Source organism: Triticum dicoccoides, chromosome 5B, assembly GCF_002162155.2.
Source record: "Triticum dicoccoides isolate Atlit2015 ecotype Zavitan chromosome 5B, WEW_v2.0, whole genome shotgun sequence".
Taxonomy (NCBI): Eukaryota; Viridiplantae; Streptophyta; class Magnoliopsida; order Poales; family Poaceae; genus Triticum; species Triticum dicoccoides.
In genome coordinates, this window is record NC_041389.1 from 482,966,758 (window position 1) to 482,987,147 (window position 20,390).

Genomic DNA, 20,390 nt, shown 5'->3' on the forward strand with positions numbered 1-20,390 from the left:
GAAACATGAATTGTTCTTCAAAATCCGTGAACATTTTTAAATTCACAAACTTTTTCACCTTTTCATATTATGATGGTTATGCTTTAATTTTGATAATAGTACTTCGTATGTTCCTAAATATTTGTCTTTATAGAGATTTCAACAAGTGACTACATACAAAGCAAAATGAATGAATCTACACTATAAATATGTCTATATACATCCGTATGTGGTAGTCCATTTGAAATCTCTAAAAAGACAAATATTTAGGAACAAAGGGAGTATATGTTACTCGCAAAAGGAAAAGGGTCAATATATTAACTAATTTTTTCGCAAAAAAATATTAACTAAATTAGGGTTCAAATAACGCTACTTGTAGATATTAGACAATGAAATGAGGGCGACCTAGTGGTTACCGGCTACAACTTCCATGGTCCGTTTCGCGGTTTGAAACCTGCTTCTCCCGAATAAGCAACCAGTCTTTTTTTTGCGTTTTGCTGTGTTTCAGTGGGTCGGCCCGCTACAGGCCCCTTGCGAGCGGTTTTAAACCTGCTTCTCCCAAAAAAGCAATCAGTCTTTTTTTCTTTTCTTTTTGCGTTTCACTGTGTTTCAGTGGACCAACCCGCTACAGGTCCCCTGCGAGCGCCAACTAGTTTAATGGGCGCTGAGGTCGCTAAACAGGGGAAATCCCTATTCGCCACATTCTGCGGCAAAATGTCAACCTCCCGCACGCCGATCGATCTATCATGGGCCGACCCATGACGGGTGCTTCATACAGAGAAAATCCCCGCAAAAAATGAAAGAGCGAGAATCAAACATCAAACTACCCACTTGTCGATCTGCGTTGCTAGCCACCGGAGCTTCACAACGCTAGTGTCCTATACATGCAAGCGATTAATTATTATCTGTTTCTTTTTTTCGCGTTTTTCATTTCGTTTTTATTTTTCTTTCTTTCTTTTATTTTTGTTTTAGAAAAACCGCAATTTCAAAAAAAAGTTCAATATATTCAATAATTTGTTTGGCTTTGAAAAATGTTCGAATTTATTTGTCCAGGTTTCAAAAGACATGTTGTTCTTTTCAAAAAATGTACAATTTCTTTTGTATTTTGAAAATTTGTTCGCTGTTTCAAAATTTGTTTGTGATTTTCAAAAAATGTTCGTGTTTTCAAATGTGTTCAAATTTTCTAAAAAGCTTTGGAATTTCACATTTGTCATATTTTGTTCATGATTTTAAGAAAATGTTCGCGTCTCCAAATTTTTTCAAATTTTCAAAAAAGTTTTGGAATTTCACATTTGTTCCCATTTTTCAAAAATTGTTCGTATTTTTGAAAATTGTTCGCATTTTCATAAAATGTTCACAGATAAAAAGAATGTTCACATTTTCAAAAAAAATTCAGAAAATTTCAAAATATGTTCATGTTTTTAAAACTGTTCACATATTCAAAAAATTTGTTTAGAGTTTCAAATTTTTGTTCGTGTTTTTTGGAAAATGTTTGAACTTTGAAACATTAGGTAACTTTTAGAATTTTTTTTATAGTTTACAAGATTTGTTCGAATAAAATCAAAATGTGTTAGAGTTCTGGCACCTTTGTTATTTCTTAGAAATTAGAGCTGAAAATTGGTTTCTAAGAATCCTCAGCTCGCATGGCAATCGACAGGACCTCGTTACTGAGAGGTACGCAGTTCGATTCCTCTGGAAAGCTTCTTTTTTCCTTATTTTTCCCTATTGCGCTACAGACCAGCAGTGCCTGCCATGGGCCGGCCCAATTGGTTCGTCCCCTGTGCGAAGGGGGCGTCCTTTTGCCGCAAAGTGCGGCGGAGGTCGTGGGTAGGCCCAACCAATATTGCGGTAAACCCAGCTTTGACTCAAACCTTTTTGTTGTTGTTGAACTGGACTCAAACTTGAACCTCGTGCACTTCCGGACAACGAATCGACGGCTCCGATTCTGGATCGCCTGCCGCGCAATAAAGTCGATCCTCTAGGGTAAGCCCAAGCAACATCAAATCGAAAAAGGAATTACATCGTCCAACATCAAATCGTAAAAAAAAAGTAACATCAAATCGAGCGAGAGCTCGAGCGAGCAGAGGAGCCATGGCGGCGGAGAGGGAGGAAAAGAAGAAGATGGTGATGTTGCGGAGCGAGGACGGCGTGGACTTCGTGCTGTCAGAGGCAGAGGCAGAGGCCCAGTTCGGCAGGAAAATCAAAATAATGATGAAGTACGAGTTCGAGAACCACATCATCCCTTCCGACGACGGCCGCGGCGGCGAAATCAAGTACTGCCTCGTCCGCCTCTCCGTCCGAGGCGACACACTCTCCAAGGTGATACACTACTCCAAGATGCACGCCTCCGGATCCCACGACTTGAGCCACTGGGATGCGGAGTTCATCGCTGGTTTCAGCCACGAGGCCCTCTTCGATCTCATCCTGGTGAGTACGTACGTACATACTTTCCCAAAAAATAGAATGATTGAACTGGCTTGGGTATAATTTGTCTAAATCAAATGCACGGTTTAATAATGAACTGTGTTGTTTAACCATAACAACAAATCAATTCCTATCAAATTTCATATAGCGAAATTCCTATAGGATAGAACATACATACACAGAGTGTACACATTATATATGAAACAAAAACAAATTCATTAACTTAGGTGTGCCTCAATTTTCTATTATTAGTTGATATTATATCAACTGAATATCTTTTTTGCTTTACGAGATTTTTGCTAAAGTTGGATTTACACCTAATTCACATTGAGATTATTCATGAGAATTCTAAACTTTTAATTCGAGAATAGTAGAGAGGAACATATGTCACCACAAACAAAAACTAAAAGTGTTGGATTTCAATCTGGTGTTAAAGATTATAAATCGATTTGATACACCCTCCCCGGTATGAAACCAAGAATATGTAAGATTTTGGTCCAAGGCATCGTCGGTTCCTGGCTCCGCCACTGGTGTTGTCTATGATACGAGTCACGCCCATATAGCAACAAACGGTTTTGCTCATTCGAATGAGAATTATCTTAGAACTCAATCAACTCCTTAGCAATGCCATATCTCTTTCACTCCTTTAAGCTTTGCATTACTACTTGCAGGCTTCGGAATATCTTCAAATAAGGGGACTGATTGACCTAGCCTGCCAGACAATTGCTAGTAAGATACAGGGGAAATCTCCGCGTGAAATTTGTAATATCTTCAACATCAAGAGTGTCTTTCCTCCGGAATTAGATGGAGAAATGATAGCAAAGCGATTGCAAGATTCTACAACATGTTCGAGCGACAAGGTATGTTCCTTGATCGATGCACTCTTTTGACGCAATGCAATTTTACCACTATAGAGTCATTTATCTTACGACTTGTTTCATTGTGACATAAAATTCTATGGTCATCTTTTACACTTATTCCATTGTTGCTTTGGCGGATTAGCAAAAAAATCTTACCCTCGTGTTGTGGACAAGCAGGAGTTGCCATGCAGTGAGACCCCATGTTTAATTCAAGAGCTCGAATTCGAGGAAAAGGCTTTGCAGGCTCTTGACATAGTTCGATGTCAAGAGTTTACAGGATACGACCCTAAGGTCAATGCTTACACCCGTACCCGATTCGACATATTCAACCTAGCCTTCTCTGAGCTTGACAAAGAGTGTGAGTATTTTTCATTATTGTTTCATTCGTTAATATTCTTTAGGTACACATTTGATGTGCATACATGTTGGATTTGATTTGTGATTGTGGCCTCTATCCACAGCTGAATTTTGTCGTGGTCCGCGGCTTAACATGATACCTTCACCAATACGTGACTCGATTGTAGCATCATGTGTAAATGTCATTACCTTGAAGGTAAAGGAATCGGAAGTTGGCTTCTCGATAAAAGCTTTTGGTACCGTTGTAGCAAGAGACCAGGTAGACTATAGATGTGTTTATCTCTTCAAGCGTGAAAGGGATGATCCCCAACTCATCACCTCGGTAGTATGTATTTGTGCCTCCAATCTTTTCCTATGCTTATGTTTGGCTCCAAAACAGATGGAAAGATTGTTTTGGTTGAATTTTGTTTTTGCAGGATGGCAAGTTAACTTTGATGGATCCATGCTGAGGGCTTGTTCCGGCGGACAGAATATATTTTGAGATGAATTTAAAGATAGTCCATGATGGAGGTGAGGTTGAAGATTTCAGCAAAGGTGTGATCGTTTTCAACAGAGCCCGCCTCCCTAATGATAAGCAGACCATGGGTGTGAGTCTAAATAGCTATTTGAGTAGGGTGGAAGTGAGATGTGCATATGTTGTATATCCCATTGAAGCTATCATTGAAGTCAATATCTTGAAAGGACCGTGTAGTGTCTCAAGAGTTGCTGCCTGGACTACCAAGAATTATGAGTATAGTATGGATCTTTACAACGGTGGTGGTGAAGCAGCAGGAGAGATTGAGGCAGGAGGGACCGTTCCCTTGAGTCGTCGCGTTGTAGCTGCCCCACTTGGTAGAAAGTTGGTGCTCCTTGTCACCGGTCGTAGCGTTGGTGATGTTTTTGATAAAAACATCATCACACCTTTAGGACGATCAACTGAGTTGATGCATTATAAATTAGGCTCGCACTTGTGGAGGTGAAACTTGTCTGGGCAGCTGTTCCCAGACGCGAGAGACAAGATATGATCAATGATGTGGGAGACGAGAGCCTTTTGATGTGATGCGGCGGAGCGTCTGTTTGATGGATGGAAGACACTTGGAAAATTATGAGTCGTAGTGTATACATGCAAAATGCACAGGATGGAAACCAAGCTGAAAAGTTGTATCCAAAACAATTTCATAGGATGTATACAGGCAAAATGTACAACTGCCAAAGATGGTAGCGCAAAGGGGATGCATGATTAGCTGAGTAGGCGACAGTATCTAGCCGAGCTGAAGCAAAATATTTAAGCTGGAATGCTGTATACAAATTGTATCCTGCTTATAGATGTCAGCGTAAATCACTAGTTCAAACAGAACGTTTCGGAGCCAGCCATTCTACATCATTATGTATTCGTAGAATAAACAGTAAAGTTGTTCCTGCTTATATAAAATGCACCATGGAAGAATGAACAGAAAGAAAGCGTGCATCTGCTTTTATGGAACATATTCTGAAAACCAAAAAATGGAAACCAACATTAGTAAGTACAAATAGATCAGAAATTTGAGAGCATAGATAACTATATATATGAAAACATACATGAGAATCAAGTATTTCGGACCTACTGCCTCCTTCAACAACATGAAGTACTGAACATTAGATGAGAATATAGACGGGCACACTGTGGTTGTGGCTAACATGGAACCCAATGCCAAGCAGTGGCTCTTTTAACTCCGGGACTCGTTATCGCATGATAAATTTGTTCGCTTCTCGGTCACTCTGTGGGCGATTTGGACCTCACGGCGTAAGGTGATTCATGAAGGCATCTTTCAAACCCCTGAAGTGATCAACTCTTTTGTCAACAGGTTCATTGATGAACTGGAACTAGTAAACATGGAGAAGGCAGTACACGGTCGGGAGCACCGCGGGCTGCACCTGGTCGCCCCAAGGCTCCACCAACAGGCTATGCTAAAATTCATGTTGACGCTGGTGTGATGAAAGTCAGGGGAGGTTTGGCTGCGGCAGTCTGCTGAGACTGAGAAGGCCATTACTTGGGTAGTTCTATGTTAGTTATTCGTGAAGTTGATGATCCCGCGACTCTGGAGGCCATTGTGTGTCGTGAGGCCTGCTCTGGCTGAAGATTTAAATTTTCAGCGTTTTATCATTGCTTCTGACTAGAACCAAGTAGTTCATATTATTAATAGTAGTCAAGGTAGCTATGGGGCTATAGTTAGTGAGATCAATCTCAAAGCAACTCAACTTTTTGTAAAGTTATTTTCGAAGGTTGTGCTGTCAACACCGAAGGACATAATTTAGCGAAGTTTTCTTTGTCTCTAGGTCTGGAGTGCCACGTCTGGTATGGCCAACCCCATGACAAACTGTATCCCAACTGTTGTGCCTTTTGATGAATAAACTTGGTTTCGCCCCTAGAAAAGGAATTACTTGTCTAAAATATAGGCAAAAATGATGGCTGGCATCAAGTGGTTCACATAGCGAAACTGAAACAGTATTTTCACAATTATTTGCCAAACAATTGACATCCATGGTAAGGTATTATTATCAATTATCTGACACCACCTTTGCAAAAACAAAGTTTAAGTTGGGTGTTTGCAAAGCAAAAAAAACTCTCTTTTTTTTGCGGGGGAGCAAAAAAAAACTTTGAAATGCCATCAAAAGAAAATAAAGCTGTAGATAAATCCCATCACTTGTGTACCACACACAAAAGCATATCAACAAATGATATATGTAAAAAAGAAAGATGAAAGCATATATTGGATGATTAATCGAAACCAAGCACACGACTGAGCATGAAAAAAAAATTAAACGCATCTGCAAACTCTGATGCCAACCATAATAATTAAGAAAGAATCAGAAAAACAGGACCAAGATCGCCTGCCGCGCAAACATGTTAGAGCCTGTTTTTGGGTACTGCAAATGCAAATTAGCATCACAGAAATCGCAAGAAAATGGAAACTTGATTTTTTTAAATGTTTTTCCACACAAGCATATATAGAAGAGGAGGACCAAAAATTACTACTTATATAAGTTGTTGAGATTTTTAGCCTCTTGTTTGGCAAATAATTTGTGTATGTTTATTTCCTATATTCATTTTTTACTTTTGTCCATAAGTTTCCAGAGATCTTCTATTTGAAACAACCAACCTGTTCTTCTTTTGAGAATGTATAAGCTGTACAAGTATACTTATTTGTAATGTATTTTGAAGAATTTAGTACCAAGGGAAGTTTCGGCAACTAATAGTGTTCACATATGTCATGGTTGAATTTTGTTTATTACTGAAAACCTAAGATTAGAAGTGTACACCGAGAGTCATGGTTAGAAGTTGAATTCCAAGGGATGAAATTATTGATTTTGGGTCATAATAAATCAAATCAAATGTGATGATTTTCTCTCCTGTTGCAACGCACGGGCCCTTTTGCTAGTTAAATTCAAAAATAGAAAAAATGAAGATATTAGATTTATTTTTGTAGCAAGAAATATGTTTGAGTGACATAAGAGCATATACAGCCCGACCTCTCAAAGTCGCCTCATACACCCGGGCGGGCTGCCCACTCACTGTCCGGTCAGGTTTTTTCGACCCAGACGGACGCCTCAAACGGGCCTCAAACACCAGGACTGACCGGCACCCCCCCATATCCAGCCCATATATGGGGCAGATATGGGGTGGCCTGCGTACGACCGGGCGCGTCCGCCTGGCAAGCCCGGCCCACCACCGCCCCCATGGATGTCCCACAAAAACTGGCCTCGTTGGTCCGAAACCCTAGCTCACTCACTCTCCTCTCTCGCTCCGTCATCTCCTCTCCCCTCACCGATTTCGATCGAATCCGGCGCAATGTAGAGGTCCGGCAAGCGCTCCGACGACGAGGTGGATCTGAGTATGAGCTTGCCCTCCGCATCGCCTTGGACCAGTCCAAGGTGGACACAGGGGGTAGCTCCGGATTTGCAGCCTTTCCGCGGCCGCCGCTTCCCTATCGACACATCTCGGACGATGGCGCTAGCCCCTCCCGGCCCATGGGCAGCTCCGACAGGCGGCCAGCGCAATCGGCACCTCCCCCACACTGTCCCATCGCCCCACCGGTTGCTGCTTCCCAGCCCCGTCCCTCGTCCCGCCGGCTGTTGTTCCCCCTCGTGGGCACCGGTGGGTTCTTGTGCCCGCCCCGCCGTCCCGGACGTGCACGCCGGAGTCGGAGGCGCGCGCCGCCCACCGCGAGAGGAAGCGGGCAAGGAAGACGGAGGCTATGGAGAGCTCTGTCCGCCGTCGGCGTGAGTTACCGGCGAAGCCCGACGAGGACCAGTGGCTCCTCGCGTGGGTCACCGCCGGTCACTTACGATGGCGGAGATGGACGCTCGGCGGCTCCACCGGAAGAACGCCAAGGCTCTTCGGCTTGCCATTGAGTAGTCCGAGCGGGAGGCATTAGAGAAGGTGAAGGAAATGGCTCGGCTGGCCAAGCTCAGGCGCAAGCAGGACCGAGCCGTCCAGCCCTCAAGGGCCTTGTCATCGTCGACTCCTCCTTCGACGATGACGGCTCCTCCTTTGATGAATCGGACGATCCTCCACCAGCTGACGACGGGTACAGCTACGCTGGCAACTAGAAGGGGAAAGGGCCGGCCTGGAAGTGGTGAAGTTGATTTTAATTTCAAGTTTTAGATGTAGTATATAGTTGTCCGTCGTTTCGTGTGAACTTTGGTGGACCTTTTGGAGAATTATTGTGCAATTTCTATGTCCGGAACAGATCTACGTAGTTTCATCGACACTACATGCTATAGTATGGATATAGGGGTTCAGATATGAGAGACATGGATGTGGACAACGCGATTTGAGGAGTGCCCGGTCACTGTCCACGGACGCGTCCACGGGCATTTGAGGGCCAGATTTGCCAAGTCCAGCTATTAGATGCTCTAAGTGGTACTCTAGGTAAAAGTATACTTTTCGTTCCTCAATTCCTGGCGGAGTATAGATTTGGTCCCTCAAGTTCAAAAACTGGACAACTTGCACCCTTAGAGCATCTCCAGCCGCGCTCCCAACAGGCCCTCCCCAGGCGTTTTTGCCGCGCCGGCGTCCAAAAAATGGCCCAGTCCCCCCCCCCCCCGCCAGAAGCCCGTTTTTCGCCAGCTCGGGCCGAAACTGGTGCCGGCGGACCCAGGCAGAACCCGGTGCCCTGGGGAGCGTCTGGGGCGCCGGCACAAGCGAAAAGGGCGCGTGGGTCCGCCCTGTCGGCGAGTCGAGCGCCTCTTCCCGCCGTTTCTTCTTGCTTTTCCCCACTTTCCTCCCATTTTCTCCTTTCCTCCCGCCAATCTCCCTCCCGCTCGCCTCCCAGCTGGCCGCCATGCCACCGAAGAAGTAGGTCGTCCCCCGTGCCGCGGCAACCGCGACCGCCTCCGTAGCCCAGCCGAAGCAGAGGAAGCCGAGGGCGCCGCCGTCCAAGCCATCGGGCATGACAAACGCCGATTGGAGGGTGGAAGTGCAGCGACGGGAGGCTGTCACCGCCGACCGGCGGAACAGAGCCATCGCCAAGAAGGCCCGTGACAACGCGGCACGCGCGACTGCGGCTGCCGCTGCCGCTTCGGCGGACCAGGCCGAGGCCGAGGCAACTCGCGCGGGGAGGATGAATCCACTCGGCAACCACGCGCAATACGCGCCCTGGGGCCAGCAAGGCGCTGGCTCTCCGTCGCCCCAGCCATGGGGATCGTCTTCGCCGGGCTACGCCGACGGGGACGCGCACGGTGGGTTCAACACAAACGTCACTTTCCCCCATGGACACCCGGCCCAGCGCACGCCCTCGCGCACCTTCACCGGCGTGCAGTACCCTCCATACAACTACTCGCCGCCCGCGTACGCGTCCTCCCCGACGCCCCCTCTCCGCCGTTGCGCGCTGCCCTTCTCGCACCTCGGCGACGCCGACGAGACCGAGGCCGACATGGACGACATCATCATGGCAGGTTCGGCCGCGGCCGCCGCGTCTCCTGGGTTCACCACGGATGAGACGGTGGATCTCAGCGGTGGCATGGACGACGAGCTCGGCTACGTCTACGGCGACGAGGAGCAGGAGGAGTAGGAGGAGGAGGACGAGGAGGAGGAGGAGCCGACGACTGTTCCAGCAAGGAGGAGCAAGAAGAAGAAGAAGCGGGCGGCCAGGTCAGGCGAGCCGCGCATCAAGTGGGCATCCAAGGGGAGGAATGCCTCGCCGAAGCATGGAAAGTCGTCTGCCTCGACCCGACCACCGGCACGTACCAGAGCATCCAGACGTACTGGGAGCGCATCAAGGCGGAGTTCGACGAGCGCAAACTCGTTGACCCCTACTTCAAAGGCGTCTACATGCAGCGCGGGTCAAAGGCGATGGCGAACCATTGGGGGCGTATCCAAGGGGCGTGCAACAAATGGCATGGGGTCGTCGAGGAGGTCGCCGCTCGCCCGGAGAGTGGCGCCAGCGTTGAGGATCAGGTATGCCACGCCGGTCTCCCGCCTCTCTCTTCGCCGTGTGCGCCCGCCAACTGTTTGTTCATCCGCGCAGTTGCTGCGCATGTTCGCCCTGTATCGGCAGAGCAACAACAACGCCGAATTCAAGTACCTCCACGTTTACAAGCGCATTGTGAAGTGAGAGAAGTGGGCGGAAGTCTGACGCGTCCTCGACAAGGCCAAGGAGACAGACAAGCCGGACGCGCCGACTCTGGGCGCGTCAGAAGGGCGGCCGGACGGCAACAAAGGTGCCAAGAAGGGGAAACACGCCGACGCGGCCACCGCTTGCGTGCAGGAGTGCATCCAGCACTGCCTCGGCGACGCACAGGTCCGGGCCGCCCCTCGTGAAGAGAAGACCGAGGCGCGGTGGTCGGCGTTGATGTCGAGCAGCGCCATCAAGCTCGACCTACTCCGGACCAACGTCGCCGCGAAGAAGACAAACACCGACCTGGCTTTCCTGCTAGGCGGGGCGGACATGCTCCAGAGCAACGACGAGGCGGTCAAGGCGTGGTACTTGGCGGAGCGTGGCCTCATCCTGAACCAGCTTACCTCGACGACGACGCCCACGCCCACGCCGCCGCCAAGCCCGAGCGATGATGCCGCCGAGACTCGCCGTAGGACAGAAGCCACGCCGACGCCACCAAGCACAGAGACCCCGTCAATCCCGCGCATGCCGACTCCGCCGACGCCGGAGGCCGACCTCGCCGCCTGATGTGCGCTTCCGTCCTTTCTGCTTTTTGTACGCCGGACTTTTCATCCGATCGCCGATCTGCTGGCCGCTTGATCACCGGATTGTGGCGTCTATTTTTTGCGCGGGAATGACTACGTTCGAATTTGCCGTGGCTGGGGGGCGGCGCCTGGGGGCGTGGCTGGGAGCTAGGCCGCCCCCAAGGGCCAATCTAGCACTGGTTCGCCCCCAGGCCGCTCTTTTTCGGCGCCCTGGGGGGCTGAACGGTTGGAGATGCTCTTAACTACTGAAACCGTACAAGATACATCCATGGTCACGGTTTTGACTGATTTTTGTGCTGTCCCACCCCGGTCTTGACCGCCCCGACTCAAATCCACGTACTTTTTCCAAGTCCGTGTAATGTTTTCAAATTCAGGCACTTTATTCAAATATGTGAACTTTCTAAAAATTTGTGTACTTTTCAAATGCGCATTCTTTTTTCAAGTTCACGTATTTTTCAAATCTGTATACTTTTTAAAAGTTCGTGTATTTTTTTCAAATCCATTTAATTTTTTTAAATTGACATACTTTTTCATATTCGCGTACATTGTTTCAAAAGAGTTCATGAATTTGAAAAGTTTATGCGAACTTGAAAAACGTACATGGATTTGGATTTTTTAAGCAAAAAATGTGGATTTGAAAAAATTATGCCAACTAGAGACAAGTACGTGAATTTCAAACAAGTTCATGGATTGTAAAAGGAACACGGATTTGAAAAAAATACACGATCTTTAGAAAGTATGCGGATTTGAAACAAGTATGCGAATTTTGAAAACAGTTCATTGATTTGAAAAAATACTTGGATTTGTTAAAATTACACAAACTCGGGAAAAATACGCGGATTTGAAAAAGATAGACAAATTAAAAAATCATGGATTTGATAAAAACACGCAATTTTCAAAATAGTTTATTGATTTGAAAAAAGAATGTTTATTTTTGAAAAATTATACAACCTTGAAAAATCTATGCGGATTTTAAAAGTGTATGTATATTTCCAAAAGTTCATGGGTATGAAAAAATTATGTGAATTTGAGTGAGCACCGGTCAAAACTGGGGTGAGTCAGCACCAAAATTGGTCAAAACCGAGACTAGGGACGAACCTTGCGAGTTCTTCGGTTTTAGAGTTCAGGGATTAAATCTAGACTACACCAAGAATTAAGGGACGAAAAGCATATATTTTTTTTTTGTTAATGCTATAAAACAACTAATGTACTCCCTCCGTATAAGACCTTTTACAGCTTCCGATATGGACTACATACTAGGTAAAATGAGTGAATCTACACTCTAAAATACTCCCTTCGTTCCAAAATTCTTGTCTTATATTTTAGGACAGAGGGAGTACGTCTATATATATCTATATGTAGTTAATATCGAAACTCTATAAGGTCTTATATTTAGAGACGGAGGGGGTAGTTGAAATTTTTTAGAGCACTATTTTTGGTTACTGAAAATTGTTCTTTATATTTGTTCTCATTAATGATAACACAAATGCAGGCATAGCAGCATGAAAAAATCCACTCAAAAAAGTAGGACCATAAAAATCGCAAGAAAAGGGAAACTTGGTTTTTTTAATGTATTTTTACAGACGCATAGAAGAGGACTGACAATTACTCATATATAAATTGTTCAGACTTCGGAATAATAAAAGGCCATAATATAATCAACCTGCCTCTTGTTTGACCAGGTTTCACCAGGCAGAGAAATTAGTCGTCGATCAGGTCTTGCTTGATGTGTTTATTAAGCTGCTGGGTGGATCCGCTGCTGTTGCCACGCTTCCTGCTCTGCTCACGCGACGTCTCCACCATCTCCTCCATCTTGGGGGTCAGGTACGCTCGGGGCTTGCTCGCCGACTGCAGCTCCACCGCCGAGGCTCGCTGCTGCGATGTGCGAGCTCATGCCGGCCAGAAGGGCCGCGCGCCCCGTCTGCTGGTACTCCCGCCGGTCGCCCACGCGGGCGCTAAGGTCGCGCAGCTCCTCCTTGATCGCCTCACACGTGGGATCATCTCCCGCCATCCCGGGCGCCGACCGCTCCACGGCCTTCAGCCGGGAGTCCAGTATCCGCGCAGCCCCGGCGTGTTGCCCGCCTTCAGCGGCATCCCGTGCGGCCGCGATGTCCTGGGTCGCGGCGAGGCGCACGCGCTCCCGCTCCACTTCCATGCACGGAGGCGGCAGGTCCGTCAGCTCCAGCGGCCTCTGGATCACCGCCGCGGGTGCGGCTGCGTTGGCGGCCTGCCCTGTCGCGGCGTCCTTGTAGGCGCAGGTCACCTTGACCAGGCGGGTGACCGACTCCGTGGGCCGGGCTCTCGGCACGTACACAAGCACCAAGAAGCGCCTCTCCTCGTCGTCATAGAGCTCTCCGACGTCGATGGAGGCAGCGCGGCCGTCGGCGTCCACGTGGTTGCCGTAGCAGCCAGACTTGACTTCCTGGACGTGCACGCCTCGGTGCAGGCACGTGACGGCGATGCGCGCCTCCTGCACGGCGACCGACAGAAGCCCGCCGATGCACTGTGCAAACGAGTTCTGGATAGCCGCCTGGTTCCCGACGAAGGAGAAGGTGCCGCCTGTGGCCTCCGCGACGGTGTGCAATGCCGCGGCGTCGTGGGTGGCGCCGAAGCCGAACGTGTGGATCGGCCCGGGCCGGCTCCCAGCGTCCTTGAACGAGGGTGGCACAAGGTCCATGTAGTTGCCCCTGACATACGAGTCCTGGCCGTCGGAGAGAAGGATCATGCTGGCGACGGAGTTCTTGTGGCGGCGGCCGACGAGCACCTGGGCGCCCACATGGAGGCCCTCGCGGATGTTCGTGCCCGCTAAGGCAACAAGGGACTCCACGGCAAGCTTAGCCGAGGCCTTGCCGGCGGTCGACATGCGCGCGAGGCGGGTCAGGCGGCCCGCCCGATCCGAGAAGAACACGACGGAGAGGCGATCGGCGGGGCCGAGCTGATCGATGACGAAGCCCATGGCCTGTTTCAGCAGCGCCAGCTTTTCGCCATTCATGCTGCCGCTGACATCGAGCACGGTGACGAGGTCGAGCGGCGCGCGCGCCACGTCGGCGGGCGCCTTGGCGTGGACGAGCACCGCGAACTTGTCCCTGGACGTGCCCCTTCCGATGGCCGGGAACTCGCAGTGGGTCTTGAGGACCAACCCCCGGCCGTTGTTCGCCAGGGGTTTCTTGTCCTCCACCGGCTCGTCGTCTTGGTAGTACGCGGCAACCGGGGCCGGGGCCGGGGCCGGCGGCGGCACGGCGAGCCAGGGGAAAATGTTGTGCGACATCGATGTGCCAATAGCTAGGGTTTGGTCGATTTCGTCGGTGAGATGGATATGAATCGGCGTGTGCGTGCCTAAGCCCAACCGCCGGAGTATACGGAAGGAAACTGATCAATAAAATCTCCTATAATTGCGTAACTGGCTCCATGCATGCAGGGACGACACAAAATATTCTTTTTCCCCAGAAAAGTCAGGATGTTCTCGATAGCTATGGCCCACACGTGATCGTGGAATAGACGAGAAGGAAAATATCAGAATGGAAAAAACCCATTTTAAACCCTCAATTTGTAGGCGTTCGGCGAAATGAACCTCCAAGTCGAAATCCCGGTCGATTGCACCCTGAACTTTGCAATCCCGGTCTAAATTAAACCCTGGCTGCAATTAACCGGGATTTGTCTAGCTGATGGGCCAAGGAGCGCCATGTCAGCAACTCAACGCACAGGCTTGATGCATGACTGGGCCGGCCCACCAACCCGCCGTTGTTTTGTTTCCTTTTCCGCGCGACAAAAAAATGTTAAAATTCAACAGCGAGTACCAAGACTCGATCCCACGACCACGGAGACCAACAAAGAGCCATTAGCCACTACACCAAGAACAACAACTTGAACATCACGGTGCAGAAATATATAAGAATAGAAAGCAGCGCTGAGATTGGAAAACATTTTCGAAAACATTTCTTGAAAATTGCGAGCAGTTTTAAGATGCCGCACTTTTTTGCATTCCATATTTTTGGAAAAGTGAAGGTGTTTTGTAATTCTGATTTCAAAATGAAACATGAACAAAATTTGCAAACCCCAAACAGATTCCAAAAACGCGAACAATTTTCAAAGAAAATATTTGAAAAACAAACAAATTACGAAAATCACGAACACTTTTTGAGATTGTGAACAGTTTTTAGTATTTTTAGAACATATATAACGGGAATGTTTTTAATTTAGCGACAAAAAAGTTAAAACAAAAACTTTTTCAAAATGCGCACAAAATTTGTATTGTACGCATTTTGGAACGCAAACAAAAATGAAAAGGTGGTGGAACATAATTCAAACTCGCGGAAAATATATGATAGCATTTAAACAAAAATTTTAATAAATGAACTTTTTGTAATATATGTTGAACAAATTCGGAATAAATATTCAACAATTGTGCGATATACACTGCACAAATTTCTAATACAAGATGAACATTTTTTTTAAATTAGTGAACCCGTGAACTTCTTTCAATATTGTTGAACCTTTTCTAAATCTGTGATTTTTTTTCAAAATTTGTAAACTATTTTTATTTTTGAAATTCTAGTTCACAAGTTTCTTTTTTTTATCAAACAGCACCAGCATGGGGTCTCATGTTCGAGCAGAGTTTTATTTTTTGTTTTTTAACGAAAAAAATTATGCGGGCCGGCCCAGCAGGGAGTACCGCCCTTGGCGAATTTTTGTTTTTGAATTGAAAAAAATAAAGTGGGCTGGCCCAGCAGGAGCTGGTGTGCGCCCTTTGCGAAATGTCCCAATCCCGGCCATCCAAACGACCCGAAGGTTCGATTTAGACCGGGATTGCATAGTTCAGGGTGCAATCGACCGGGATTTCGACTTGGGGGTTCATTTCGCCGAACCTCTACAAATTCAGGGTTTAAAATGGACATTTTCCTATCAGAATATAGGCTTTATCTACCGATTCAGTCAACATTTATCAACATTTAAAACATGATTTTTAGACTTTTTTTTGAAACGATTTTTAGACGTTGGGCAGTTGAGGTTAAGAGAGTCCATGTTTGTGAATTATATATGCTACAACTACCAGATACGTCTATAGATTTTGGACGCCGCTAAGTGCCACACGTGTGGGCGTTAGGGAGACTGCCAACACATTTTACGTGGTGTATAAGAGGAACAGCCCCCACACCTACGTGTGGACAAAACAAGTAATGCCCACACATCTCTTTTTTTCCTCCCGGTCTCTCTCACACGCGTGTGTGTGGACGAAGTAGATAACACTCACACGCCCCGTATGTCAGGCCTCGTACCTCCTGGTCTCGCACGCCATGCGTGACAGTCACCGCGCGCCAGCAGTTGCCATGGTTCAGACCCTCGTCCATGTTCGTTTAACTGCAGTTGCCATGTCGCTGAACTACGGTTGCCATGTCAGACAACTGCAGTTGCCATGGTTGCTCAACTGCAGTTGCCATGTATGGTCTGGTTTACTGTAGTTGCCATGATTTCAAAATTTTAGGAGTTGCCACATACTAACACTAGGCAGTTGAGAGGGTTGCCATGTGCTCACAAGCATGCTAGGGCAGTTGCCATGTAAAAAGAAAGAGTTGCCATCTGCTTACGTGCATACTAGGGCAGTTGCCATGTACCATGCAAAAGCAGATGGCAACTCGGTAAAAGAGAGTTGCCATCTGCTTACGTGCACAATATGCAGTTGTCGTGTACCCTGCAAAACACATGGCAACTCGGCTAAAAAAGAGAGTTGCCACCTTCTTAGAAAGCACACTAGGGGCAGTTGCCATGTGCACTGCAAAACACATGGCAACTAGCAGCTTGGGTGTGGGAGAGGAGACACGCGTGTGGGCGAGATGGCAAATGCCCACACACTAGCCCTTGTGCGTGCGTGCAAAGTGGCGTGTGGGCGAACTGCATCTCTCCCACATACCAGCCCCTCCCCTGTGGTGAAACAGCCGTGTGGGCGACCGGATAAACGCCCACACACCAGGCCAATCCTACGCGGCACTGGAAACATGCCAAGATTCGTGCACATACGAACGGACGCGGATCCACGCATGTGGGTGAGATGCAAACGCCCACACGTGTGGGCGTTAACATTTCCGTAGATTTTTATACAGGTAAGTTTACATGCTTCTATGTCCAAGTCAATCATAATATTTTATTTTCAATCAGATTCTTCAAATGCTCTGGCAATCTCTCGAGCGACAATCTCTCCAGGTCGGCCTATGGTCATCTAACTGCTGAGACTAAAGCTCATATGGTAGTTAGAAAGTTTGTTTCTCTAAAGGTTAGCAGATATCAAAATAGGATAATACATTAATTGGCACATTATAGTCGCACTGAAGTTTGTACTGCAATATGGTTGAACTCGATTCCTTCATGATGTGAGGACTTGTTGTTTCATGATTGTAACCCTCTCGTTGTAGAATAAAACTTCCTTTCTTCCCGCAAAAGAACAGTCAATCATAAATTTGACTAGGTTTATAGAAAATACCAACATCTACAATATGAACAAGTACATTATGAAATATATTTTCATAATGTATTTATTTGGTATGACAAAAGTCAATATTTTTTCACATACTGGCAAAATGCCCGTACGTTGCAACGGGAAATCAGTAATTATGTGAAACATCATCCGCATCTGATGTCATTATTTTAAACAACATAGACGGTTCTTTATTACCGGAAAGATAAATTCACTCTTCTTCTTTGTTCGTCCTCCACTATAATACATGTGCGTTGCTATGAATTAAAAAAATTAAATTATCCAATATGTCATAATTTCCATGCTCCAACACAACCATTGATTTTCTATTGGCGGTCGGTTGAGCCAGAAGTCGAGAACAATTGAGCAAGGATGGTACAGAGCTGGCTCCACATTTCTAACTTTTTTTTGTTTTTGCAAGAAACACATCGTCGAAGTTCTGTGGAAATTTTTTCTCTCCTATTTGTAAACGTTAGGATTAGTGCCATAGTCTAATTACAGAATAAGTGATGGCATGTCAATTAGCGTTAGGAACTGCATTTGATGGTGAAAGTCTAATAAGAAGGTGCAGCACTGCATTCTTTTGGTTAACAATGTTCATATTTTTGCAACTCATCTATCCGTAAAGCACTTGCATTGTTAAGTGATTTGCATTTTAACCTTTAATAAAGAAATTCCGGAGGAAAACTCTTCTATAGATTTTAAACCTGGGAGAAAGGTCTTTTTAGCTAGATAGAGTACTGCTCATTGTCAATGTCGTTGATGGATATGCCCAGGTCCGGTAAGATCTTCATGGCATATGTATGGCGTGTATATCTCGCCGTGTCCATCTCTTGTATTGCATACTCACAACATAAATCACTCATACTTAAAAACACAGAATTAATTATCAACGGCAATGTGATAGTGTTGATGGTGATCATCAGAGCATAAAAAAGCTGATATTTCTGCCATTCACCTTCTGAAGGGGTCTCGTATTCATCTCAAAGCCCTACACACAGTAAAAACAACCAAATATATGCACTCCGCTTTCTTGAAAAAGATAGTAAACGAATAGATGAAACTCCGGCTGCACATCGCTCTCGGCCTCCCTAACCTGCAGCAGCAGCCGACCGTGCGGGAGATGGAGGCGACGGCGACCATGGTGACACTGTTCTTCGAAGGGATGGTGATGACGACCTACAGCGTCGGCTCGGAGTGCTGGGGATGGAGGCGCCGGCGACCAGCGAGGGGATGTGCTTCGGAGGAATGGAGACATGCGTCAATCAGTGGTGAATCCCGTGCATGGGGCCACCGAGGAGTGAAGGGCTAGAACGTGATTGATTCCTTTCTTTCAAATTTATAGTCTGTTACCAAATACTAACTTGATTGATTCATTGCTTTTGATTGATTGATTCCTTCCTTCCTTTTCAACATGATTGGGTTACCATGATTTGTTACCAATTACCAAAGATGGAAACACGGTTTAAATAGGAAACCCCGGATGGGTGGGGAAATAGCATTCCTAAAAAGTCAGTGCGAGAGTGGGAAACATACGCGGGAGGTCTTGATGAGGAGGTTGGACGAACATAAAAGGGAAGAGGGAACAAATGGGACTTCGTTATGTTTTAAGCATCAGGACAGACACAAGCTCATATACACGCGCATACGCTCACCCCTATGAATGCACACACGCACACTCTATCCTATGAGCATCTACGAGAGACTGAGCCGGCATATCATCTTGAGATTTATGAAGTCACCGTAGGCGCCTCGTCGTCGACGGAAATGTCTCCCACTGAAAGCGCATCGCCGGAAATCCTGAAATAAATCCAGAAATAATGCGAGCACCAGGATTTGAACCCTGGTGGGTTGAGAATACCACTTTACACCTAACCATCTCAACCACAGGCTGGTTCGCGTTTTAGGGACAAACACTAATGGTTAAAGTTGCCTAGTAGACCGAATGGCAAACATGAAAGTTGACATTTTTTTTCAATGGTTGTAGTTTGAGACACTCCCCCGACCAGCGGGGACTTATTGCGGTGGAGGCAGGTCCGTTTTGGCTCCTGAGTGCATTTGCTCCCCTAGTCAGCAGAGAATTCAAAAAAAAAAATAGAAATAAAATTTAAAAATCCATTTTTTTGTAGATGTTCATGTTAGTGTCGCAAACATGTTCATATTTTTCATGCAAAACGGAGCAACAATGTTTCGTTGCTGAAAAATACAAAGTTGGGTGCAACATTTTGTGTTCAACTTGTTTTTTTGTGCATGCCAAGATGCTTAAGATTTTCACCTAAATATTTGCGGGTAGCATTTGGATGTGACTATGAACACATCTTATTTTCTTTGATTTTGTTTACATTTGAAAAAGCATTTTTTTTGGCACGTAGGAGCACATGCTCCTGAGAGCCGAAATGGATTTTTGGAAATTTAGATTGCCATTTAATGTCAATGATATCCATCTATTATCAAGATGAAAACTATGGAGATCATATGTGATTGGTACTCCTATCGACCTTTAAAGAGTGCCGGATTACTTCATCGGATCCACCTGCCTGGCCCTGATGCAGATGAATGGATCGATCATTTGCATGTCCACCAACCACACAAGTTTACTATGTTCCACACATATTGGTGTGCTGCAATGGGGCAGATCATCATTCGCCATCCATCATTGAGGGACGATTCCATCGCCAGGGGGGCTGCAGAGTTATCCTTGCCTCTCGTCCGGTGGTGGTGTGCCACCGGAGAGCTCGCCCCTTGCCCGGGAGGGGCAAGGCGGGGCGGTGTAGACCATATCTGTCGCGCCTAGGTGGGTCTCGGCACTGGGGGCGCCCATGGGTGAGAAAGGAGGGATCTTTCCACTCATGTCTTTGGCCGGCGTAACTGCACGTCTCAGATGGGGTGGTGGAGCCATGATGCTCGTGGGCGGAGACAATGGCTCAATTGTGGGCTGGTTTTCATGGCCGGGAGGGCGACATGGTGATCGGTGCTTGACGTCTGGTGAGGGGTGGTGCGGTAGGTGCCCTCGTGATTGGTCGCACCACTTTCCGGAGGCGGGGTTTTATTGCCGGGGGGCATTCCATGCTTGGCTTTGGCCAGGTCGACGGCAACGGCGTCTGTGGGCGTCGTATACTTCTTGAAGGCATCGTCGCGA

At 46.9% G+C, this 20,390-nt stretch overlaps 1 pseudogene; it reads left to right on the forward strand.

Annotated features, from left to right (window-relative positions):
* The first annotated feature begins 2,070 nt into the window (after window positions 1–2,070).
* Window positions 2,071–3,654, forward strand: LOC119305840 (annotated as a pseudogene).
* The last annotated feature ends 16,736 nt before the right edge of the window (window positions 3,655–20,390 follow it).